Here is a 26398-nt window from a genome sequence, read left to right as displayed (position 1 = left end):
AATGTTCATGTTGTGTTATGTTGGATTCCACCCTAAAACTTCAGGTCAGAAAGGACTTTAGATGTCATCAGTGCAACCCCTTGCCCAGTGCAGGAATTTTGCAACTTTAGCATCCCTGACTGTCTAGTCCCTGTTTCAACAACTCCAGTGAAGGACAGCCCACCACCTCCCGAGGCAGCCTGATTCAGTGACAATACAGCTCTTACTGTTAGGACACTTCTCCTACTCTTCTTCCCTGCAGTTTCTGCCCTTTGGTTCTAGTCCTCCCTGCCCTCTGGAGGAACAGGGAACAAATTTATGTGACTGATAGCCCCTGATAAGCATCACATCTGGTTTGCAGATCCCACCTTGTCATTAGGGCAGAGTGAGCTGCCTTCCTCAGGCATCTTGATGTGGGGTGTCATAAAAGGGCAGTAGCAATGACTATTTGATTTATCATTGTTGTATTTTTACTGCCAGGTATAAGCATTTGTGGGATTTTCTGCCTTAAGTGCCAAAATAACTTGGTTGGTGTTTGATATTATCACCCTGACGAGTGTGCACACGTGTGCAGTGCTGTTACCTGCTTCACCTCAGGCAGCAAACTGCCTTGGGTTGACTCTGCTGGGATGGCTCTTGTGGTCACTACACAGATAAGAATCCATACTTCAGCCACATGACTCTATGGAAAACATGAGGAAATTCACCATTTTACAACTAGCCCCTGACTGTCAGTCAACCAGAGGGTTCGGTTTAGGGATTAGCCAAAATGGCATTTTAAGCAACCGATTTACAGGATGCGGTTGGGGGAGTCCAGACCCTCCAAGTGTCCCTATTTTCTAGGGATGTCCCTGATTTAGAGAAGCCATCCTGGTTTCTGATTTGATCCCGGAATGTCCCGCTTTTCCTTAGGATGTCCCTTTTTTCATTGGAGAAATGCTGGAGGGTATGGAGTTATCCAACCTCCGAGCCATCTGAAGGCATTCCTGTAAAGGGAAGGGTTTTTTTTAATGTTTAATGTGTTATTATGTTTTTTATATATTTTGGAAGCAGCTCAGAGAGGCTGGGGCAACCCAGTAAGGTGTGTGGAGTATAAATAGTAACATTATTATTAGGGACATTATTATTAGGGACATTATTAATAGGGACATCCCTATTTTCATTGGAGAAATGTTGGAGGGTATAAGAGTCAGTGCAGCTTTTTTCCCATGGAGGGAACTGAGAAAACTTGCCACTGGTAGTAGCAACACCTCTCCTTCTAGCAGGTAGCAGAAAGGAACTAGCATCCCTCCCTCCACACCCAAGCCCCTCATAGCATAGGTGCCAACTCTCTGGGGCCCTGGGTGCCTGATTACCCACAAAATTCCCCATTAATGGGCCAGGCACCCACAAATTTCAGTGCCAGGGCCACACACACTGCATGACACCCACGGCCCTGGGCACCCACAGCCGCAGGGCCAAGTTGGCACTCCTGCCTCAGAGTGAGGGAAAGAATCATTTCCCTCACTTCAATTGGCTACAAAACACCTTTCTGAAGCCAGAGCAAAGGAAACATTTCCTCCTTGTACTCTTACAGGATTTTGGTGAGGGTGGTGATGACAGTGGCGTAGCGTGGGGGGTGCCAGGGGGGCCGGCCGCACCGGGCGCAACATCTGGGGGGGCGCGCTCGCTGCCTCCGGAGTCGCCGAAGAGCCTCGGGCGCAGGCTGTAGCAGAGCCCCATGTCTCGTGGAACCGACGAGCTGTGCGCGCGCCCGGGCTGAAGGCGTCCGGCAGGCAGCGGCTCTCAGCCCCGCGCGTCAGGGCCGCGGAGGACGTGCCAGGCAGCCCCTCCTCACAGCCCCGCCTCCACTGCTGCTGCTGCAGCTGCTGGGCCATGTTGCATTTTCCTCGCCTCTCTGCCCCCCTCCTCCTCCGGGCAAGCGGCGTGGTTTGGGCGGCAGCGCCAGCAGCAACTCGACTCAGATCGGCAGGTTAGGGGTTGGGGGGGGCGCAAATTACTTGCCTTGCCCCGGGTTAGGGGGCGCAAATTACTTGCCTTGCCCCGGGTGCTGACAACTCACGCTACGCCGCTGGGTGATGAGAAGTATGGCAGCCACAAACACACACAAACAGCTGGCAGCTATGGTCCTGCAACAGCACGAAAAGAGGCAAGGATCAAGCAAGTCCTTCAAGACAGAATTGTCATATATTGCTACAAAATTCTGAAATAAACCCCATCAAAGCCACTGTAGCAAGCAACTGCAGCAAGCAACTGCAGGAGCTCAAGAGGCCCCCAAAGCACTAACATTTAGACAGTATCATCTCCTCCCAAAAACTTGGGGCTAAACATTTCCCAAGAAGAGCATTTGGCTCTGAATTGTCATGTGAAGCAACTAATTAGCATTAAACAATCTTGAGCTGGTCAACCTCTTCAGTTCTGGAAGCTCCTCTGCCCTCAGACAGAGACCTGGGAATAAGAAGTGTGAAATGGCTTTCATGACAAATTTCCCATGACAGGGTTTTCTAGTCATGAAACATATGCATTCAAACACAGCATATTAATAAATGTGTTAGTCTTTAAGGTGCTAGACGACTCCGTTGTTTTTGCTGTAAGAGGCGAACATGACTACCCCTCTGGAGATATGAAAATCCATATGTATATATGACATGCATGTTACACAGAAAAAGAACAATGTGACTTTCTTGAAGTGTGAAGAATGCCTGTTTCCAAAAGCCTGGAGAGTTGGTGGGATTCTCTTTTCCTTGATAAGGGAAGTTGAGGAGGGATTTTTAACCAGTCCTTGATTAAAATATGAGAGGACCACTCATATTTTATGGAGGGGAGGCACAAATAAAAATGCCTCAAGTGTTGGATCCAGCCCAGAAGCCTTCCCTGGTCTGAATATGCCATGCCCTCAGTAACAAGACTAAAAGAGAGCTTTAAAAAGAAGATTCCCCCATTTCCGCTGCAGAGCGGGGACGGTGCCAAATTGAAAGGGAATGGCTTGTGGTGATGCAAGTCAGACAATCAGCTATATAGACATCACAAATAAAAGAGTAAGGAAGTGCTGGCTGGCTGCAAATCTGGTTAACAATCCTTTTTGTGCCTCGCAAGAGAAACTAACTCATCTGACATTCCAGAAATAGCACAGCTACATCCCAGAGTGAGTAAGTCACTGGGCTGTGTATTCAAGCTGCAACATGCCGGATGCTGGCATCTCCTCTACTACAATTGCATTCAGTGGCTCTCTGCAGAGAAAGCTCCAGTGCCAGCTCCTCCCAGCATCTAGCCTCCCCCCCCCCACCCACTCCCTGGCAATAAAGAAAGACGCCCTAAATTACTAAGAGCAAAAGGGGAGCCTCGCTCCAGGCCAAGCATTTGGATGGGTCTGCCGGGTCCGTGAAAAGCAGCCGGCATGAGGGGACATGACACAACCTGCCGTAGGAATTGTACTGAAACTCTGAGCGTGTCAGAGCAGGAGAGCATCAGAGCAGTGACTGATGAAAATTAGTCTAGATAGGGAGGAGGAATGGTATGTCAGAGAGGGAGCGGGGGGGCAGCAATCTGGCTCAGGGGAAGGAAGGGTAGGGCGCAGCCAGTGGTTCAGCTTGGTGCCTTGCCAAAGTACATATATGTTAATTGAGCAATCCTGTTTCACTGCTTTCTGAAGCAGGTAACAAAAGGCCAGAGTGTGCATAGCTGGACTGGAGGCAAGGCAGGGGTGGGTGGGGAAGAGAGAGGGGAATTAGCAATGCACCACTGGCCGTGTGGAACTATCTTCAGAAACAGCATTGCCTCATGAAATGCCTGGTTGGTCTGGAATATTCCAGAACTGGACACCAGGCCATCTGAAAAGATAAACAAGCTCACTTTGCAATGGCCTGTTTTAGGCCGCTTTTAAAAATGACACTGATGGGAAATAACATGTTAAGTATTCGTTTGACACTTGGTATGTCTCATGTGCTTTCGAATCTTAATTGCACTCAGCATCATCCCATCAGGTACGACGCAATTGTCGTTCTGCAGAAGGGGATGAGCCAGCATTTCAGACAGGAGCATTTCAAAGCCCTGACTGGTAACACCTGGGATTGAAACTGAGAGCTTTGGCATACAAACATGGGCTCTGCCACTGACCAGGCACACTGCACGCAAAATGCTCTGCTTAAATCGTCTCGGTAATCATTATGACAACTCTGCAAGAGGCCACATATCATTGAATTGTTACAGATGTTGGGGTTTGGGAGAAGGGAAGTAAGGGAGAGACTGTCTGAATGGTTTTTAAATGGTTCTGTGCTGCCTTTCCATAGATCAAGGTGACTTATAAAAAAAGGAATACAATTTAAACAATTAAGGTCCCAGCATGAAACCACAAATAAAAATGCAGTACAGCATAACCCAACTTCTGTCTTACACAGCCGCGCCCCGTCCTAAGTTGAAACAACAAATTGGAGGAACGCAAAGGGGAACACATGCATTGCATGCAGAAGGTTCCAAGTTCAATCCCTGTTATCTTCCACTAAAAGGATCAAGCTGCAACAGGGGCAGAGGAAGGGGGTGTGGTGGGTGCGGACCGCCCCAGGTGTCACCACTGAAGGGGGTAACAAAATGGTGGGTGGCAATCACCACAGGGCCTGCAGCGCGCCCGAGCCACACGTCTCTCCTGAGAAAGACGCGGTGGCTTGGGCGCACACAGGCTCCACTCTGCCCAAACGGTCCGCCCGCTGCCTCCCCCCCAGCTGTAGGGAGGCTGAGTGGGAGGAGGCAGGCAGACTCCTCGGAAGCCCCACGGTGCACCCCGCCCCTATGGGCGGTTCACCCCACCCTCGCCCCACCCCTATGGGCAGCTCGCCCACCCCTGGGCGTGCCGCCCCAAGCGCCCAAGCAGCTTTTTCCACCGCTGAGTGGCAAGTGAAGTGAGAGCCCTCTACCTAAGACCCTCAAGAGCCACTGTCAGTCACAGTAGTAGGCAACTCTAGGCTTGATTGAGAACTAGTCTTACCTAGTATAAGATGGCATCTTGTGTTCCTAATTGGCATAGGGGCTGACATGAGAAGAGACAGTCTCTAAGTCAGGGTGGGGGGCCTCTGGCCTCTGAACATAATTAGTCGCATCAGGCCTCCCCACTTGGCCTGCCAGGCCATTTTGTCCAAGCCACATCCATCTGCCTACACCTGACTTCAGGTATGGAGCAAGTACAGGCCTGGCTTGGAGAAAAGAGGCTTTGCAGGCACTGTAGATCATCTGCTTGGTGCAGCATCTTCCAGGTGTTAAGTGTCAGCTGATGGCTGGCACTTGGGAAACTCAGCCCTTCCCCAGTTCCAACAATCAGGTGACAGGTGAGGCTTGAGAAGTGATGTGTCTAGCAGGCATGTCCAAAGTCTGTATCGGGGGCCTAATCTGCCCCACCGGTCAATGTTCACTTTGTTCACTTCATCAAATCTGGCCCTCTTTGAAAAAAGTTTGGGCACCCCAGTAGGGCTTCTGAAGGGCGAGTAATCAAGCAAAGTGCTACATGCACCTTGTGTGGTTTGATTTCTAAATAGGTCACCTGCATCATTGTGACATTGATCACTTGGCAGTTGGGTGGCCCTGTGCCAACCAGGCTGGGTCCATTGGGATGTATGGAGATAAGCACCCAGCTCATCATCTAGATTTAGTTGTCTATCTCTGCTCTAACATATGTGGGACTCAGGCTTTCATGACTAATACCAGTGCCTTGAATTAGGTCCAGAACCATACTAGCAGCCAGCGAGAGTAATATAATGTATATTATATTTGTATATTATAATGTATAGTTGTATATCTCCAATATCCATATGGAGACATATAGTCACTTTCTGCACTACCTGAACCTGCCTAGTCATCTTCAAGTGCTGCCCCAAATACAAGGCTGGATATAAACTAAGTTAGAGCAGAGCATCTAAAACTATTAAAAGAATGTGGATTACAGTGAGGGAAATAGGATCTACATTGACTGATGCTGCCTACAAGACAACAGAGTTGGAGTCAGGAGAACTGAGAGAGAGAGAGAGAGAGAGAGAGAGAGAGAGAGAGAGAGAGAGTTGGCGCACCACCAGAGAAAAGGCCTTTTCTCCAGTAGCTGTCCACCTTACCTCAGGAGCCCCAGATATGTGAAGAAGGTTCCCCAGTGAAGCTGACAGGCAGGTTCATGTAGAAAAAGGTAGATCTTTAGATACCTCACTAATAATGTTATAATGATTGTCAGTGTTGATATTTTATTCATCTTAGCTGCTGAACCCAATCACTGTTTTGTTGTTAGGTTGTCCTTTCTTCCACTCAGTGTCATTTTGGCCTAGCTATGCATGTGTTATAAAACTTACAGCCATAGCTACTACAACGGTTCATGGGCGTAGATGTCAGTTACTAGTACAGGCCAAAGTCTGAACTCTCACAACTGCCACGCACACCGGAGATGTATTTCACAATAAAGGAATTTGTTTTGTCTTCTGAAATGTGTGCGCAAAGGACATTCTAAATCAGTTTTGCCTGGCTCTGATTTTTATAGTTTCTATATAATAAATATACGAGCACATGTGTGCGTCAGTTCATCCAGTAAGGTTTTAGCTGCTGAGCAGAAAGCAGTTCAGGACATGCACAAAAGGGAATAATCCTTCCAACTGAAACTGTAAGGTGAAACTAATTGAAATGCCTGTTTGTCTAGGGCTATGTATGCATATGAAAAATGCCCAGAAGCAGCATCTCTAAAGGCACAAGGATGTTGGTTCAGCACTGACTCAGAGAACAGTGATTTGAACTGAATCACAGGCAGGCAGAGCACCTCCTTCCCGCTTGGTAGAAAGTGATTTTGCAGTGCAGGCCCTGGCTAATGAGAAACACAAAGCAAGCAAGGCAATGCATTTGTTGATTCTGCCAAATTTGCCAGTTGGGACTGGGACAGCTTTCAAGTTCTTCATGCCCCAGACAAGAGCTTTGAGAAACTCAAAAGCTTGTACATTTTCATCAGTTAATGAATGGCATCCAGTTCTAACTGTGCTCCATCTGCTTTCCTTGGCAAACAAGATGTTGTCCATTGAAGTTGGACTGCATTGTGGTTTAAACCAAATCAAACATGGTGAGGACCAGATGATGAAGTCACCAAAAGAAACTTATCCAGAGTTCAAAAAGTGGCCTATTGACTAGTGGGGATGGTGTGGCAATGGATGTACCTATGATTGAGGTTGACTCAGGAAAGCTATGGCTAAAGAAATGAGTCTTCGCCTAGCCCACCAAGATATAGATCCATTAAAAGAAATGTTCAGCTCAAGAAAGATAACTGCAAAGGACCCTTTGTCTTTCTCAACTCTTTTCCTCACCGTGTTGTGGGCTCTGCAGGAGGGGACCAAGCTGATGTGATGGCTGTTGACACCAGAGAGGCTGCCACTGTGACAAAACACAGAACTGCATACTAAGTGTTAGTAAAGGTAAAGGGACCCCTGACCATTAGGTCCAGTCGTGGCCGACTCTAGAGTTGCGGCGCTCATCTCGCTTTTATTGGCCAAGGGTGCCGATGTACAGCTTCCAGGTCATGTGGCCAGCATGACTAAGCCACTTCTAGCGAACCAGAACAGCGCATGGAAACACCATTTCCCTTCCTGTCGGAGTGGTACCTATTTATCTACTTGCACTTCAATGTGCTTTCGAACTGCTATGTTGGCAGGAGCAGGGACCGAGCAATGGGAGCTCACCCCGTTGCGGGGATTCGAACCGCCGACCTTCTGATCGGCAAGTCCTAGGCTCTGTGGTTTAACCCACAGCGCCACCTGCACACTAAGTGTTATCTACTATTAAATATGCAAGGGCCAAGGATTTCACCCCTGCTGCTGCTCACTGTAGCATCATTGCAGTGCCATGTGGACTATTATTGTTATGATTAGCAGTGGTAATGTGCAAAGTGCTTTCGAGCCTCCATCTTGCTTGCTTGCTTCCCAACAACAGCCTTGTGAATAAACTTTAAGAAGCAGAAATTGAGGTCATCAGGCTAACATGAGAGTTGAACCTTGGTCTTCCCAATCAGGGGTAGTCATCATGTCTACTCAGACTACAACTCCCATCACCCCTGACCGTTGGCCATGCTAGCTGGATCTGAGGAGAGTTGGAGCCCAGTAGCATCTGGAGGGGAGCACATTGGCTACCCCTGCTCCAGATGCATGTACTTTATGGTATCCACAGATCACTTTCCCGGGCTTCCCCTGCACTGAGTATTTTGCGGATAGTACATAAAAAGATTGTTTGTGCTGTCAGCCCTGCCCAATGTGTTGAACACCTGCATTTTTCTTTTTGGTGTGTGTAGTATGGTATTGAATGCAGAAGCCATTTAAATTTAAAGGAGCAACCAGCACTGTCTGAATTGATAGCCCCAGAAATCTGTTCAGCAGCAGCAGAGCAAGAGATATCCACAGCCCACTGTGCATGAGAGAATCTTGGATCAGGCCCAGGCAGCTCAAATGCTATGCAAGTTTGCTCATGTCCCACTGAATTCAATGAGGCATTTCCATACAGCACGGTATTGGAGCAGTGCAGCCTGATCCTATGCATGTCGACTCAGCAAGAAATCCCACTGTGTTCACTGTGGCTTTTTCCCAAGTACATCTGCACAGCCTTCATTTTGAAGCAACCTACCAAGTCATGTATTTGTACACACATTGCATGGATTTGGTTCTATTATTTTGCTTTGCATGCAAAGCGAACTACTTCCTGGTTTGGGTTTTGGGATGATGACAATGACCAATACTTCAAAGTCTTTGAATTAGGCTGCAATCCTGTACTCAACTGGACTTATTTCTGATTAGGCAACTATAGGCTTAGTTTGTTGGGCAAGGCACTACACATTAGGATCCATGTCTCTTGCCATCCTCTCCCACATTCTCAAAACACCTTTCATCAGCTCTCATTAACAGAACATACATTTGAGGAGCCAGACCTTTCACTAAGTAGCAACAGATGCCTCATTTCTGCCTGTCTTCCTGGCTTCACCTATTTGCTGAAGTCACTGGAATGCAAGGGTTACTGACCCCCACGTGAGCCCACACCTACATTCCAGCACACAGAGTGTGCCCTCCAGCAAGCTGCACAGAAGAAACTCCTTGCAATTGGGCGTATCCATTCTACCAAGTGTTTGGATACATAGCCGGAGGCTTCATTTTAAAAAAGGAAAACAGCAAAGAAAGAAAAAAAAGAAAGTACACACACACACTGATGACACCACTTTAGTTCTTCTAAGTCATTGTGAAATATTTAACCCCTCCAAGACACAAGCACGCTGGTCAGAAGAACAGAGGTATTAATTTTCTGTGGTATTTTCAATCATCCCACAATGCTTGATACACCCCGACAGAAAATACAGCACTCCAGGCAATCGTTTTACCTGGTAGTGGGGCATTATTTCTATTAACTGTAATTCAAGTTAAAAAGCAATTGTTTGTATTAGTGGCCATCTGGTGGATTAGAAATATCTGTGGATTACAGGAATTAAGAAATTAGCCTATATATGTTTACCCAGAAGAAAGTCCCCATTGTGCTCAGTGGGTTTTACTCCCAGGAAATGTGTGTCTGGGACTACAGAATTAAGCACACCCTGTTCACTAAATCCAGCCTTGGTGGCACAGCCTCATTCCTTAAACAGGCACGATATGGTGCCCTTTTATTCGGTGTCTTCACAATCCCCAGCTCCACAGACCCCACATTTATCCAACATTTTTGCATCCTTTGTTTTATATTATGCTATTCTCCTTACACTGCTGATTATTAAATGGTTTCACAGCTCAATCCTATACATACCTACTCAGAAGTAAGACAAATTTTGCTGCATAGGGCTTACTCTCAGGTCAGTAGGTATAGGATTGCAGCCCTAGCCTTCCTTCTATTTCTTCTTTCTTTCTTTTTTTCTTTCTTCTGCATCTGACAACATGTGTAACTGTGGCAGCTCTACTCCAGACAGGAATTAGATGGAAAAGGATCAGTGCAGTTAACTGTACAGTGGTTCTATATTATTAAAGGCAGTATGAAGCAACAAGTATGTATGAGAGAGGCAGGCAGGCAGTGATTCTGTGGCTTTTGTCCTATAAACAACTACCTGGTAGCAATCCCTTTTGAACTCAATGAGCTTTACTTCTGAATAGACAAGCCCCATGAAACTATGTTTGGGTTGGGGTGGGCACACATATTCAATTCCTTGTGAATGCTACTTCTACTAGAACCATACTCAGCACCTCCCTTTGGAGACTGGATTAAATACCAGATTAGCCTCGGTCATTTTGCATTTGAAATGGAAAATCAAAATGTTGCATAAGTACACACCTCACTCTGAGATTCCTTTCTTTAAAAAAATTAATAAATGCATAGATATGGAAATTGAAGACATGCTTTTCACAATTTGCCACCCAGACTCCTTTACGCCATTCATAGAAAGGCTAGGCCTAGGAGCAGAATCTCTGATCAAGTCACTGAACCACATGCCATTTTACTACTCATCTAATTTGCTCTGGGTGATTCAAAATAGAGATGTCTTCACATCTGCTCCAACAGCTGTAGCATGTGGGCAATCTACTCTGTACTGGTTCTCTATGAGCCATAAATGCAGAGCTACTTTTACAGCATTTTAGGCAAACATTTATATAGAACATACACCCCAGCAAAACCATTCCCCATTGCCTATTGTTGACAGTGAAGATTTGCACAGATTTAATTAATTCCCCAACATGCCTAGATAACACTGGCCCGAATGGACAAATAGTCTAACCTAGTATATAAGGCAGCTCCTTACGGTCCTATACAAAAAGGAAGAGCAAAAGGGGAAGTGGATGTGGGCCACTTTCCTCCTTAGCTGCTTGCCAGGAAACGGCAACCATGTAGACTACACAACTCATATGGACTGAGCTGCATGCAACCGTTTTTATCTGTGTGGCCTGGCAGAGAAGTAGCACAGGCCAAAGCATCTTTGCGTGTACTGAGAGGTGGTTGAATGCATTGGAACAGAATCTGACCTCCTCAATGAGTGCTATGTGGAAATTATTCTATGAGTTCAGTGGTGTTTCTGGGCATTCAGTTTCTTCTTATTATTATTCTTCTTTCCAAAGATGGGGGAATATCTTCCCAACTATCCCACTTCACAGAGAAAAAGACTGCAAAGTTGACTCGTTTCATAAGCTGGTCGATTTGCATGTCAAGACTTTAGTACACACAAGATCACTTTATCTCCTGTCCCAGCACCTTCTGTTAGACCACAATTGTCAGTTAAGGTCAACAATGGCCGCCTGCCGTAAACCTGCATGAAGCACATTGAGGAGGAGTGTGTATGTTTGTTTGAACAGGATTAAGAATGTGAGTACAATTTTTATAGCGCCAAAGACAAAGCTACGTTTTACTGACAACTTGAATGAACATCCTGAGCTTGCTCATTCTGAACTACACAGCCTTCAGCCGGTGAAACTGATTCTGTCCCAATAATCTGGCCTTGATCAAACTGATAAAAGATTGTCTCCAGGAGGAATGGCATTTATATGGATTAGAGAGGAAGGCCCATTTTAAAAAAAGCTGATGCAGGGAAACAGTTGCTTTGGTTGTGAGCTGAACAGAATTGTAGAAAGGCAACTCTTGATTGCTCAGCTCTTCAATAAATTCTTCCTGATGCCAATCTGTTATCAGATAACATGCAAAGCAAGGAAACTGGGAGATGGTAATGAAGATGAGAGAAGACACAATGGCTATTCTCCAGAAGCCATGTGATGAGAAAATCATACAACAAATACAATATGTGATGATGCACCAGTCAAATTAGCAGACACTAGATAGGATATATATTAACTCTTTCATGCTGTTGCTCAGAATGACATCTCTAGAGTAGTCCTGTACTCTTTTTGCTATACCAGCCAACAACTTTTCAAAGAAAACATACCATGTGCATTATGTCGCTTGAACCAAGAACCAATCCATGAAGTCAAGCCCATCAGAGCCAGGAAGATCTTGTTTCTCAAGCAAAGTCCAAACCCAGTGAAGAAGCCTTTAATAGCCTTCCTTCTCCAGGAGGGCCCAATGGCCAGTCCAAAACCTGCGAGCACTTCACTGCAGGGGTGATGTTCCAAGGTATAGTTCTGGTGGCTGGCCACATGCAACAGCTGCACATGAAAGCTGAGCTTCCTGGTTCTAACTCTGGTTCCAGTGCTGCCAGTTCCTGACACTCAGAAGCTGCTGCTGCTGCTACCATTGTGAGGGAAATGTCTGAGCCTTTGTGGACATGATAGTGATTTGATATCTATATAGCAAACAAGGGGTTTTATAACGAGAAAATAAGTGCTATAAAAACTATGTAGGACACCCACCAAATGACAATTGACTTGCAGCATTAGTTGACTGAGCTCAACTAATTTGTATTCATTTCTTCTGGTGATTCACAGAAGCACTTCTGTTCCCAACATTTCTCAGTGAAATGTGCTAGTTTAGGTGGAGGAGTGTTCAATGACACTGATACACACGCATGCACCTGCAGTCTGAAGACTTCTGCAATCTGCAGACCTGCAGCCTGAGGCTTGCCACGTCATCTTCATTGCAAGAACTAGGAACACAATCCAACCCCACAATCTTCCACAATGGATGGGGAATGGATGGGGCAGAGATCTCCCTCTGTCCTGTCCAGATAATCACTGCTTGTAGAGTGAAGCTAATGTCACTGGTCTAGCTTTTTTTCCCCATTACTGGCCCATCGTTACTTTGCAAATTGCCCACCTTCTGTGCAAGTCTCAGAGTGACCCTCCATGAAGAGACCCACTGTATGCCATCAGTTTGCTGGCCTCGTGAGATACTGGGGGGAGGCTTCTCACAAAGGGAAAGGGGGTTTCAACAGCATCGGGTATGAAGAAAAACCCTTCCCAGTGTGGGGTGGATGGGAGTTCTGGCCTTAGAAATATTGAGGCAGCTGCTCCTTTATGGGGGAAAGGGAGGGATTTGGAGGAAAAGGTTGGTGCAAAGAGCAGCATTCCTTTAAACTGGAGACAGCTGAAAGGGGAAAGGAGGCACAGACTGGCCCAACAATAGGAAGGTCAGAGCTAATGAGTTAAAAATATACATGCACTCTCTCCAGTTTGATTTTGTTTCCTGGAAGAAGTTTTATTTTATTGCCGCTGAAAGGCTGAAAACTCTATGAAGCCTTTGCCAGCTGGAATAGCCTCTTTGCACCTGTCTTTTTGTTTACACAAATCCCTTCTCTAATAGAGCTAATCACTGAGCTTTGATAAATTTGCCAGAGCCCCTGATAGGAGCGCCATTCTAGTTCCTCCATGCTAAACAAACAGATCATTGTCTCCATCAGGCTGGCCAGCTTGTTAATAGTTAAACTGGGAATAGTGGGAGAGGGAATGGGTGAAGGGGGGGGGCGTGCACCCCACCCGGAGTTGAAGCATCAGAGAATCAGACTGTGAACAGTCAACTTGTTTATGCAATTTTATTATAATACACCCAAATGTGGATATTTTGTGCATCTGCTTGCCTGGTGCACAGAGCAGAATCTGGTGCAAAACTTTGGCTTCCTGTGAATCTGATTGTTCCTTTTAAAAGAGTATGTGTGTGTGAGAGAGAGACAAGATTCTTGCCCTTCTGTCTGCCAATGGGAAATGTAGAAATGTTTAGGCAATGTCTGCCGAGGTCTCGAGAGCAAAAAACAAAGGTTCCAGTGTGAGGGGGCAGAGCTTTTGCTACCCTACGCAGCTGCCCCTGGCTCAGGGCCCGGTCCGTGCCTCCTCTCCTCATTGCCTTGGAGCACCCCAGCCCCTGAGCAAAAGATTCTGATTCCTCCGAGAATGCAACCCAAACAGTACAGTTTGATATAACTGGGGTAATTTACACAGTTCCTCCTTTCTGAAAGATGCTGGGGGACAGTTTCAGGATAGGGTGGCAAGGATTGTCAGCAAAGCTTAAAGGCAAGCTCTTTCCCTGCCCTCTGTAATTTTAAGGCTTGACCTCAGCACCTTGGCCAGCTACCAGGATCCCAAGACCCTGCCAGAGCCCACTGCTGATGCCTGTATGCCTGTCTTGGGGTAGGATTTAAATCAGGAAAATGCCATGGGGGTAGTGTTAACCCTTCCCCTGCCCAGTGCAGTGACTCCTGTTCAACTTCCTCCCTGCAACCTTTTTTAAAAGGAAGTGGGAGCGGTGGGGTTTCCAGTCATGGATCACATCTAGGTCTGGGTCACATGTTTATTATGGAAACAAATCCAGTGGAATGCCTCAGATAAATACGTACATATATTAAATAACAAGGAGGTCACTGAACAGGCATTTTACTCCTTTGTGAGGTGGAAAGGAGGAATTTGTCTTCCAAGGTAATGTCTGTCATGTGAAGATATTATAGTAAAGTACTTGTATTATATTTTTAGAAATAAGAATTGATATGCTGCCCAGTTAATCAAGGAGGAGCCTTTTAAAATTTCTCAAAAGGTACTTAACTGATCAACAAAATTCATTGATGGACTAACTTGCAGTCCCATCCATTGTGTCACAGTTGTATGCAGGTGCTGTATACAGATCATGCATGGGCTCAATGTAGGACGTCACCAAACTGTGGCAAGCAGGGAAGGCCATTCCTATGCTGTTGCTTGCCAGAGATGTTCATTGCTTTGCTTTGAGCCCTCTGGGGTCTGAATCTTCGTGTGAAGAAATGTGGATGCTCTTGCCCCTCCCAGAGACAAGAGTTTACAGATAATTGGTGCCTAAGGTGATGATTGCAGCAAATAGAGTCTCTTTCCTTCTCCGCCCCTGGCATGTAATAATTTGTACCTTCTCCAATCTCATCAAAAAAAACTTTGGAGATGAAGACAACAGATCAGGTATTTCTTTCTGTTCCTTACACATCCCACCTGGACTTTAAAAAATGTCCAGAACAGTTTACAATGATATTAAAAGAGCAATGAAACATCACTGGACAATTAAAATGGTAAAATAGATGTAGTAAGAAAATAACCAAATAAATGATAGCAGAAGCAATAAAACCAGGAAGAAGCAGGAGCAATCAGATATGTCAACCATGCATCTTTTTAGGGGTGCATCCAGACTGTTCCTGGGAGAGATTCAGGTGGATACCAGAAATGTGGGTTTGCACAACTGAAGTGGATTAAAGCACTCTGTTGCCCTGATGCACCAAATCCACACTAAGGGATCACAGCTGAACATCTAAAGAGCCACAGGTTCTCCATGCCTGCAATTTTGCATAGTCTAAGGTGTAGAAGAGTGTGGAATGGGTCGTGTGTACCATTTATCATGTTATGATATAATGTTATTTGACTTTTAGAAATATTTTTACTACAACCAATAAAAATCTTAATAGGAAAAAAAGTTCTGATAGTCCTGGCTAGAATTTCAAGACAAAGTAAGTTGACATTCCTTGTCAATTTCCTTTCCCCCCCCCCAATCTCCTTCCTTCCCTCCCTCCCCGCTCTCTGTCTTTCAGCCAGGACTCCTTATGGCAGACTTCACTAACCTGATGCCCTCCTGGTGTTTTAGAGTACTTCTACAGACCCAGTCAGCACAGCCATTGAAAGCCAAAACACCTCTAGGACACCAGCTTGGCAAAGACTGTCCTACAGTTTATACTCCAGGAACTCTGTGGCAGAGGGGAGATCTTGTAGGGCAGGCTGTGTTGAAGAGAAGTCATGGAGAGAAGTGGGGTTACATACTGTCAACCAGCACATCACACACACACCCCAAAAAAGGAAAAGGAAATGCAACAGTTTGGATATTCAGGAAGAAATGAGTAAGAATGATCCAACCAGTAGACAAAAAGTAGACAAAAAAAACCCCAAGAGTTTCCCTAATTTAACTGAAATGCCAAAAAGAAGGGCTAGTCAATGGGATTTTTCATTTTTGGATAGGTTGCACATGGATACCAAATTATCAGCAATGGACTTTCCTCAGTGTGTATTGAGGGAGGGGAGATAATAGCCATAAGTGGAACTGATAGTGCGCCAAAAGTCAGTGATAAAATACTGCTTACGTGTTATGGAGCATTCAACACATACTTTTGCTCTCTGGTTACAGAATCTGAGGTTTTATCATGCCTAGAATATCTTTGTGTAGCATACATCCTTTTCAACAGATGGACTACCAAGGCAACTTATATTGCAAAGCAAAGCCATACACACACCTAGATATATTTCATACACTTGGCAGAGTTGTTTTGTGTGGCGGAAAACCAATGTGAACAGACAGTTGCGTGGAGATTCCGTTTGCATTTTTCTTCCCCCTCCAAAAAAGATGAGGAAAGATTGCGAGTGATTACAGCTCCCATCCTCCCTGACCGCTGGCCTTGCCAGCTGGGGCTGATGGGAGCTGGAGTCCAACAACCTCTGGAGGGCCACAGCTTCCCCTTCCCTGGCCTAGAGTACTCCTACTCAGAAACTCCAGAAGCCAGGGCAGCAGACAAACCAAGTGAAACACACACCAGCCTCCTTCTAAGACTTTTACGATGCTGCAGCCTATATCATTATTCCTTTGGTGCTTCTGCCTCCCTGTCAAACCCACCTCCCTTCTCCAGACAATTAATATCAATGCGGAGCGGCAGGTGCTCCTGGCAGGGAGCCATTTTGTTTTGTTTTATTTACAGAGCACTCCTTGAAGATCATTTGTGTCGAAATCTCTTTTGGCTTTCTCTCTCTCTTCCCCCGATCTTATTAACATTCTTTGAGCCAGTTTTAGTACCCTGAGGGCTCTTTCTCTGTGACAAGCCCGACTTGCACAGTCTGCAAAGTGAACCGGAGCCTGAGCTGGGGACCTTCCCCTCCCCACAGGAGCCTGGGGGTGAACAAGAGCAGCACACAGCCAACCTTGCCGTGAAGAATGGGGACTCTTCCAGCAAACATCTTCTCTCTCTCACTCCTTTTGTCACTTGCCTCAGAGCAGAGAGCTCAGTGCACCATTGTCCAAAGGCAGTGTCGGCCCTACGCCCCTGACCCCATCATTTCCATTTGAAAAGCAGCATTAATGCAGAAGAAACTCTCAGAGTCATGTTTAACTCTTCATCTTCATAACTCATGTCCTTCTGCAACGTTCCGTGCTATCTTTTCTCTTCCCATTATTTTCTCCCCCGACACTGAAACGGTACCTTTTTTTCTCCTCTCTCCCTCGCCAAATCTGACATTTTCCTCTTTCTGCACCTAAATTACCCTCTTTTTCAGGTTACTCCATTCATACTGGGCTTACTTTGGAGTTCAGCTAGATCTATTGAGCTCTGCCTTAATGTGGTGCCTTTGTAGCAATTTTGTCCATACAGGGCATATTCTAAACAGCTCCGCCCCTTGTGGGTCAGTAGTTTCTGCCTAGCAACCTGAAACTCATTGTTCTTCTTTCAAAGAGAGTTTAAAGGATACACAGCAAAAGCAGACACAACGAGCTGCTCTAGTTTCATCTCTATGCTCCAGGAGGACTAGAAGTGGAGCTTGGGTAGCCAGACTTCTCTGGAAATCATTTGGTATTTCATGCTGTGTTAATGATGTGCTGATTGCTAAAATGTAAATACCTATTAAGTAGCTGCATCAACTATGGGTGTGGAGTGGATCCATTCAGAAACACAGAGGGTGGAATTCAATGTCACGCTAAGGTGACCATTCCGCCAGTGTGGCCATTTCTGTTTGTCAGATAAAATGGCCTCCACTCTCCTCTCCCTGTGCACTTCTGACCCCCCCCCCCTCCTGAGCTGATTTGGGGGGCATGGGGGCATGTGAGTGAAGGAGAGGAGGGAAGCCTCAGTGCCCCAGCAGGACTCATTGCACTGGTTTCCACTAGTGATTTAGTTGAATCCAGCCTGATTTTTTTTTTTATTTAAAAAAACTTTCAAAACCAATGCCAAGTCTGGGAACACATTAGACTAAATCACACATTCTAACAGGCCAAGTATTTCCAACTTTTCTGAGCCTAGAGGTATTTGAAAATCTAAGAAACTGTTGCTAGCACCACAAAATACTTTTTTTACCAACACAAAAGTGGCAATGCTCAACCACCACCACTGCCCACCCCTCCCCCCCAAAAAACCCAACAACCCAGCAATCACAATGGTGCTGAATAAGGCACTTCCCCTCCTATTTGCATGCCACTATTGCTAGCAGATTAGAGCAGGCATAGGCAAACTCAACCCTCCAGCTGTTTTGGGACTACACCTCCCATCATCGCTGACCACTGGTCCTGTTAGCTAGGGATGATGGGAGTTGTAGTCCCAAAACATCTGGAGGGCCGAGTTTGCCTATGCCTGGATTAGAGTGTTGCTAGAGCACTCCGGGAGACAGTGGAAGACAGAAGTGCCTGGCGTGCTCTGGTCCATGGGGTCACGAAGAGTCGGACACGACTAAACAACAACAAGAGCACTCCAGCGAAGAGCAAAATGGAAGAGAGAGACACAGTGTTCAACACCATTATCAGCAGAGGAGTAGGACAAGTGATGCTGGACCAGAAGGAGTAGAAGGTATCTTCCCATCATGCCATCAACCTATGAGGAAAGTTTACTCTCCACCTAGCCCAGCACAACAATGATAGGGAAATCAACTTATCTGCTCTTCAGAGATGGATCTGAAAAGAAGCAAGAGCAATTTTGCTCCTCATTTGCTCCTCATTTGCCTGAACTCCCAGTCCCCTCTCAATCCATGAATTTCTATAACCTACCCAGTCCTCATTCTCCTTCCTTTTCCTTCCCACATACCTGTCAGTAGTAACTGAGAAGTCCCAGTGGAGGTTCCCTGATAAGTTTTAGTTTCTCCTTAGCACCTTAATACTGAAATGTCAGCATCTCAGGTAGCAAGAACCCTGAGAAATGCAGTCTTTCAGGCCAATGGATTCCTTGCTGTGAATGTCAGGTGCCCTGGAAACTGCATGTCTCAGGAGCCCTTGTTCCTCAGATGTCCTCATGAGTAAGTTCAGCAATGTCCTGGCTCTAAGGTAGAAGAACCTCTGGGACTTGTAGTTTTTAGGGTGCTTTACATCCATAATAAAGACTCAGAAGCCCTGGAAAATTCCATTTCCTAGGAACCCCAGGCCCTGGGATGCTGTCATTGCAACATCCAACAGGTCAGGGGCAGAGGAACTTGCCTGAGTTAAATTCCAAGCTGGGAAAAGGCTTTCAAGTGACATTCCACTCTCTTTGCAAATATTATGAGCTAGACTAGTTCATATTCTGAGCCAGGTAATTATGAGTTTTGGTAACATTGCTAAGCATTTTTATTTTTTTTATTAAAGACATGGAGCCTTATCTTCTCCAAGTTCCACTTTCAACTTTTCCTTCTTCCCTTATTCTTCTTTTTTGCACTGCTCCACATTTGTCCTTCAGGAATTAGGTGGGGCTGTCCTTGCAGCATTCCACAGTGGTAGAAAAATTAGAGAAGACTAATAATACTTAATATGTCACTGAATGACATTGTTGATGTTAATCTTCATTATAGACCTGAAAGGAACTTAATTGAAAATAATGTTTTATGCCACAGTCTTATGTTCAAGAACTCCTGATTCATCATTTAGAAATGTTTCGGGTTGTCAGGGTGTCACATGTTCACGAAACAATCATCAAAATAATAGAGGTTTCATTTTAAAGCCGACTGTGTATCTTTCTCCATCTAGTCTGCTTCATGAGCCTAAAGTAAGGAATAGAGTTTTCATATATGACAGTAAGCCAGTTGCAATTCTAAGCACACACACATAAAGAGCAGTTCAAACCCCTGAGCCACTATGCTAGATAGAGCTGGATGCGTTGAAGGTCTCCTTCTGCCTGGCTCTAACAAGCTTGTCCGCATTTTGGATTAGGGATTTAAGAAGACATCACTTTCCATTCTGCCCTGTGTTCACCTCATGCACCACTGTTTCCTGTCTGCTGAAGTTCATCTTTCACCCAAAACGTGATTCGTCTCATCGTCTGCTGTGGTGAAATTACGTAACTTACGTTGTCATTACACTATTCCATCATCAACTCATTTCAATGCAAAGGAAATGTTATTCAAAGGGTGTGGGGAATAATCAGTTACAAATCTGTCATGGACTGAAAACAAGAATACTGGTTGCATTTGCTGGATTGATTTCTGCTCGGGACATGGGACAAATAAGTGAATTTCAGCCATTTCTGATCCCATTTTTGTTTTCACCAGAGTTTTCTGACATTCCTGTTCTAGATGCACGTTTCTTGTACCCCCACCAGTAGGAGCCAGCAGAACTCCTCCGCTACCACTAAAACGGGCAATTCTGAGATGTGGAGGAGTGGATGATGCTGGAAAGTAGAGAGGTTTTTGGCATAGCAATGTAAACAAATAGATTAGATCTGTGAGTGCAGTTGGTTTAATCTCCTTATTTTGTACCATGGTTGCATAAACAAGTACACCTAATTTCACCCAACAAATCCTAAGAGGCTCTTGAACAAGAAGAACTGAAAGGAACCCTTGTTTGAGATCCTAGAGAACCTAACTGAAGACTTCTACTCCAAGTCAGGGTTGATGGTACTGGACTGCATGGTCCATTGGTCTTAGTAAGAATGTGTCTCCTTAACTCATTGAGATGGTTTCTTTTGCAGAAAAGAGGCTTAAATAATACCTTCTCCTTTTCCAGCATTGTAAGGTGAGCATGCAGGAGAAATTGTAGATGCGCGCACACACTCACACGCGTGAATAATAAAGACCAAATACCTCTGAGCAAACAATAGAGTTTTCAGGACAATGCGAGCTAAGCATTTCTAAGCAGAGAAAGGCAGCTTTCCAAAGCACTTTGTAACTTGCATAGCCCTAATCCTCCTATGGAGCAGGCTGCCAGGCTTGTCACAACCTGTTTCAGGTGTATAAGCGATGCCCTGCCTTATGCCTTTCACAGCTCAAAGCTTGAGGCCTAAGGGCAAGTGAAGAGGAGGGGCAGAGGGAGGGAGAGGATAGCATGCTCGAAATAAATGGAGCAGAAAGAGAAATCTGGAATCCACACTGCCTCCAGGGCCCCAATGCCAAACAGGTTCAGCTTGATACTAGGAGAGCAAATATATGGAGAGAATTCAGACAGATCCCCCCCACACACACACCTGTATCTGAGCTGTGGTGTTAAACAAGGCAGCAGCCCTAGCCCAGTTTTGAAGGCAAGCGTTTAAGTTGAGAGGGGATTTGGGGAAAGGGGGAGTCTCCTGAAGCCACACATTTTCTTCAATCCCTGAGTCATTCGGAATGAGGGGAAAGGAGGTGGCTTCGCCATGTGTCCTCCAATGACCCTTTCAGCTCACCTTGTGCTTTTTTATTTTACCTGTTGAAAAAGAAGCCCCATAAGCCTCCACGCCCAGCAATACTGTGGCTCATGAAAGTCATGGAACAGAAGGGGTCAGGGCCTGACTAGGTTCATCAGCACTGAAATAATTAGGGCCCTAAACTGAGTGTGACAAAAAGATGGGGGGGGCAGAGTGGGGAATGGATTTATTTCCAAATCCGGCATAGGGAGCTCTGTGTTTTTCCATAGAAGCAGCCTCCATTGACAGCTTATGCATCAATCCAAAAAGTGGATTAAAGAGGGTACAGATATGCATAACAAGTGGATATGCTTATTTTATGCATAGGTGATAATTTTGAGGCAATTACAATGGATTAGAAATACAATACTGTACAGCTCAGCGTAATGGAGAAGATTGTGGCCAGGGGATCTACATGCTTGTTCAGTCTGCTGAGGGACCTTGGGCCTGTCACTGCCTCTCAGCCTAACCCAGGCATACGCAAACTTGGCCCTCCAGATGTTTTGGGACTACAACTCCCATCATCCCTAGCAAACAGGACTAGTGGTCAGCGATTATGGGAGTTGTAATCCCAAAACATCTGGAGGGCCAAGTTTGCCTATGCCTGGCCTAAACTACCTCACAGGCTTTTTGTGGGGATTAAATGAGGAGGCGGAGAACCATATAGGCCATCTTGAGCTCAGGGTGTCTTGTAATAACATCATGGGCCCTGGTCAAAGTAGGGAGGAGAAGGAGACACCTTTTGATGGCATAGGAGCTTATCACAGTTACATTCAGAGGAAGGGGAAGGTGTTCTGTATAGGGCCCCTCTGGGCTGTTGGGGTTTTGGGGGCGGGGAGTGGATTCTGACACAAGAATAGGACATTCACATTAAATTTAAAACCTGGGCAGTTATGGTTAGAAAAGTGGCCGGGATTTTATCAGGAAGTTACAGAATATGCACTGACCCAAAATTGCCCCCAAAGTTTTGCAGGCAAAAAATATTGAATGTGGGATCACATATAATCACTTGCTGTAGCATCCTGAACCCAACTCCTCATGAACACACACAACGAACTGAATGTCTAGAGATGCTCTTGCACTACATAGTATCCTAGGTGAGCTGTGTGGAAGTGAGGCCAACATTGTGCTTTCAACATGCCAGATTTTTGAAGCTTGGCAGAAATGTGATGCCTTCAGAGCCAGTTGTGTGCTGGACCCCTTTTATATGTGTATTATTGTTGTAAAAAGGTGTTGTATAGTGAGAGGGGGGAAATGGTTGTCTGAGAGAATATTATTCACACCTGAGCAAAATTTGGGAATCTCTATTCCCTCTATTCATCTTCCAAATCAACCTGCATAGGAGATGAAAGAGGATCACATAAAGCCTGTGAGAGCACCTGTTGTGGCTCCCTGCCAGAAGGTGCTACAATCAGAGAACTGTTAAGTTACTACAACAGGCCTACTTATGGCTTGTAGGAAGTATCCTGAAGTGATCCAAGGGGCAAGATGTTAGGATGTTGTAAGTTAGTTAATTTAACCAAGAAACAGGCCCAGGATAGACAAAGTGGGCAATACCAGTAAATACCATTGATTAAGTTTGGTGACCACAGGGTACATGGAATCACTTGGTTAAAAAAAAACAAAATAGTGACTGTCTGGAGGCACCCCTTACTTTTTCATCACTATATCAGTCAGATATTTCAACTCTCAACCCCACACTCTCACTGAAAACTCACCTTTCCATCACATAAGGGACCTAGGAAGCTGCCTTATACTGAGTCAGATTTTTGGTTCACCTAGCTTCATAGTGTCTACACTGACTGTCAGCAGCTCTCCAGGACTTTAGGTAAAAGTCTGCATTCAAAGCAGATGCTCCACTATTGAAGTGTAGCGCCATCTTTTTACCAGCTTGAAAACTTCAGCCAATCTTTCTTTCTTTCTTTCTAGATCATCCCTACTCCATCCACATGACCCGGAAGCTGTACGCCGGCTCCCTTGGCCAATAAAGCGAGATGAGCACTGCAACCCCAGAGTCGGCCACGACTGGACCTAATGGTCAGGGGTCCCTTTACCTTTACTCCATCCAGAGGACTCCATGTGACTTCTTTTCTAAAGACAAAGGGTGTGGATCTAGGGTGTGGATCTCTAGTTGGCATAAGCCATCAGGGTGGAATCCACGATATGGGGTCATTGACTCTGGGTGTTTCAAGCAACTGTGTTGGCCCAACTAATTTATGTTCCTTACTAAACTCAAAGGTGATCTTTATTGATTTCATGATGTACAGAAGTGTTTGCTCTTTGCTAAACATAGAGCAGCAACTATTGCAATGCCTTCAACGTTAAAAAAGTGGGGGGGAGGGAGTCCTGAGTTCAAATCAATTCAAAGCCCTGAATTTAACTGAGTGACCTTGCGGAAACCATCATCACTCAGCCTTGTCATTTCCAAAATGGGGAGTGTTAGTGACCCATACCCTGGCAAGGTTCTGTCCCAGGCCAGAGAACCAGCAAAGAGTCCCGTGCTTTCAGGGGCTTCCCACTCTTCTTTTGACATGAAAGTAAACAAGATAAATTTGGGGCAGCAATTGGGACAATAACTCAATAATACTAATACCCATCTATATATCTATCTAATAGCCATCTCTTAACAATCTATTTCTGCCCATCTGTGCAATGTCATGCTCAGAGGGTATGATAAATACATTTGGGAGAAATGCGGGGAGGGGGGATAATAAACTGGGGGTGCTGAGTGGTGAATGGGAGGGTTTGATGCAAAGGAGGGAGTGGAATACAAGAAGGGGAATGGGAGAGGACAGAACCTCTCCCTTTAACACTTCCGCACTTGGCCTGTATGGAAGTGGCTTTTAATTCATGGCCTTTAATTAATGACAAATTACACTTATCCAATCCAGTACCTGCGCTACATGTTAAGAAGTAAGCATATATTACAAAGTCAGCTTAGATGACTTGGTTGTCCCTCTAATTTTCTGCTGCTTGTTAAACCTATCAGTCTCTGACCTTGAAACACGCAACATTTGACCAATGCGGAAGAGAAATGGTGGGCCTCAAGACATTTTGCTGCCAAATGTCAATGCCCCCCCTCCAATACCCACTAGGGCCGTCACATTAAAATCTCTTCCCATACCATTCACATGCATTGAGGCAGAGGCTTAATACTATAAACAGGTTATTCAAATATCACAAACTGGTCGCTGGCAACAGGGTTGATTTTAAACGTTTTGGGTTTTATTCCAAATTAAATTGGGGGGTCGGGAGATATATGTGCCGGGATTTTGATGCCAGCAATTTTGTGTGGCTGCTGGGGAAAAATATGCATGAATGAGGATCTCCCATCCTACAATAAGCACCTATCTGGAAGGACCCACCAACACCTGCCTTTATTTATCCCCCTCAGTCCCACTTGAAGCAGGCATGCCTTCTTGCTGTATGGCAGAGACGGCTCAAGAAGCAAAACTGTGTGAACTGTCAAGTATTACAAATCCACACACATTCAGGGCACACAGTTTGAGCACTTAAACAGCCTTCACCAACCTGGTGCCCTCCAGATATTTTGGACTACAACTCCCATCAGCCCCAGCCAGCAGAAGAATGGATTTGTGGCTTTCTTCTCCATCTAGAGAAATCTAAAGGAATGCAAGTGCTCCATGTGGAGACCCATATATGACACACAAAAGTGATTTCTTCATATGCTTAACACACCCATTGAAATCTGTGTGACTTAAGAATCTTTAACTTTGACTGCATTCTTCACTAAGATTCTCTTAGAATCCATGCTTAAGCTCAGTATCTCATTAGCATTTGTATTTGAATAGCAATAGCATTTTGGAATCATAGTCATGGACTGGGGCTCCATTGTGAAAGACCCTGCATATCAGTAGAAGATGCTCCCTGCTACAAAGAGTTTACAGTTCATATTAATGGGACAAAACAAGATGGACGCTTGTGAAAACACTGCAGCGATATTTGACCAGCATTCTTCAATGGGCAACTGTTTGTAATCCATATTGAGTAGAATGTAGAGAATGTAATTGGAAGAAGAGAATGTAATTAAAATTCAGCAGATGTTTGGAGCGTGCTTCAGTTATGAAAGACAACACATGAGAATTCACCAGAGGTGCTTGTGAGAAAATGTCGCACGTAGGCAATGAGGACTAACACCACTGGCAAAGCTGAGGGAGGAATCAGCATTGCTGTAGATGCCGCAGTGACTGGCAGGGCATTCTAAGCAATGGGAAGTAAGTCAAACATCTCTCCCAATATGATTAAAAGCTCAAACCTGTCACATAGCTCCATGCCCTCTAGTAACTGTGATGCACAGGTTTGGGAACAGCATTCTGAGCCAAAAGCTGAGCAGTTAATCAGTGTGGCTTGTATTTGACTCTCATATAAAAGATTAACACTCTGCCTGGGAGATGGCTTATCTATGTGGTTGTCAAGACTTGCAGCCACAAATGTGACACTTAATTAACTTGCATTGTGCTGCCTTTTCTTGGAAGCAGAATGCTTGCATTCATTGCTTCCTGCAACCTCCCCATAACATGTCTTGAATCCTGCATTCACTTAGCTGCATGTGAACAACATTGTTCCCTTTCAGAGGGAGTGTACACTGCTCTGCTATGCAGCATTGCCAGATGAAGAAAGTTCAGCTTTCCCTGAGTTGCTTAAGGATGTGCCAGTCTTGTTAACAACTCCTAGTCTTTTTCTCATATGCATAAAGCCTCAGCGCTTGAGCTTTGTTGCTTAGGTAGATAGGTCTGAAATGAAAGGTTTCTCCCTAGCCTCTTGCACTGAAGGATGGGCATTCAGTTTCTGCTCCAATCTCTATAGCTTTGAAGAAGTGCCTCTGTAATCTTTACAAGGCTTTGGCAAGATGGGTGCTTCGGATACACAAGGCGCAGCTAACCGTCTGATCTGATTGCAATATTCACCCCTGCCAAGTCCCCACCTTTCCTATCTTACCATACCAAGGCAAGTTAATAAATCTATTTCACAGGTTCACAGAGCTGTACATATTTGGAAATGGTAGCATACCCTCCAACATTTCTCCGATGCAAATAGGGGCATCCTATTCCATAATGATAATTTTACTATTTATACCCCACACATCTTACTGGGTTGCCCCAGCGCCACTCTGGGCAGCTTCAAACATATATAAAAAACATAATTAAACATTAAACATTCAAAAATCTTCCTACAGGATTGCCT

Source organism: Podarcis pityusensis, assembly GCF_964106645.2.
Source record: "Podarcis pityusensis genome assembly, chromosome: 1".
NCBI lineage: Eukaryota > Metazoa > Chordata > Lepidosauria > Squamata > Lacertidae > Podarcis > Podarcis pityusensis.
This window is presented reverse-complemented; position numbering follows the sequence as displayed.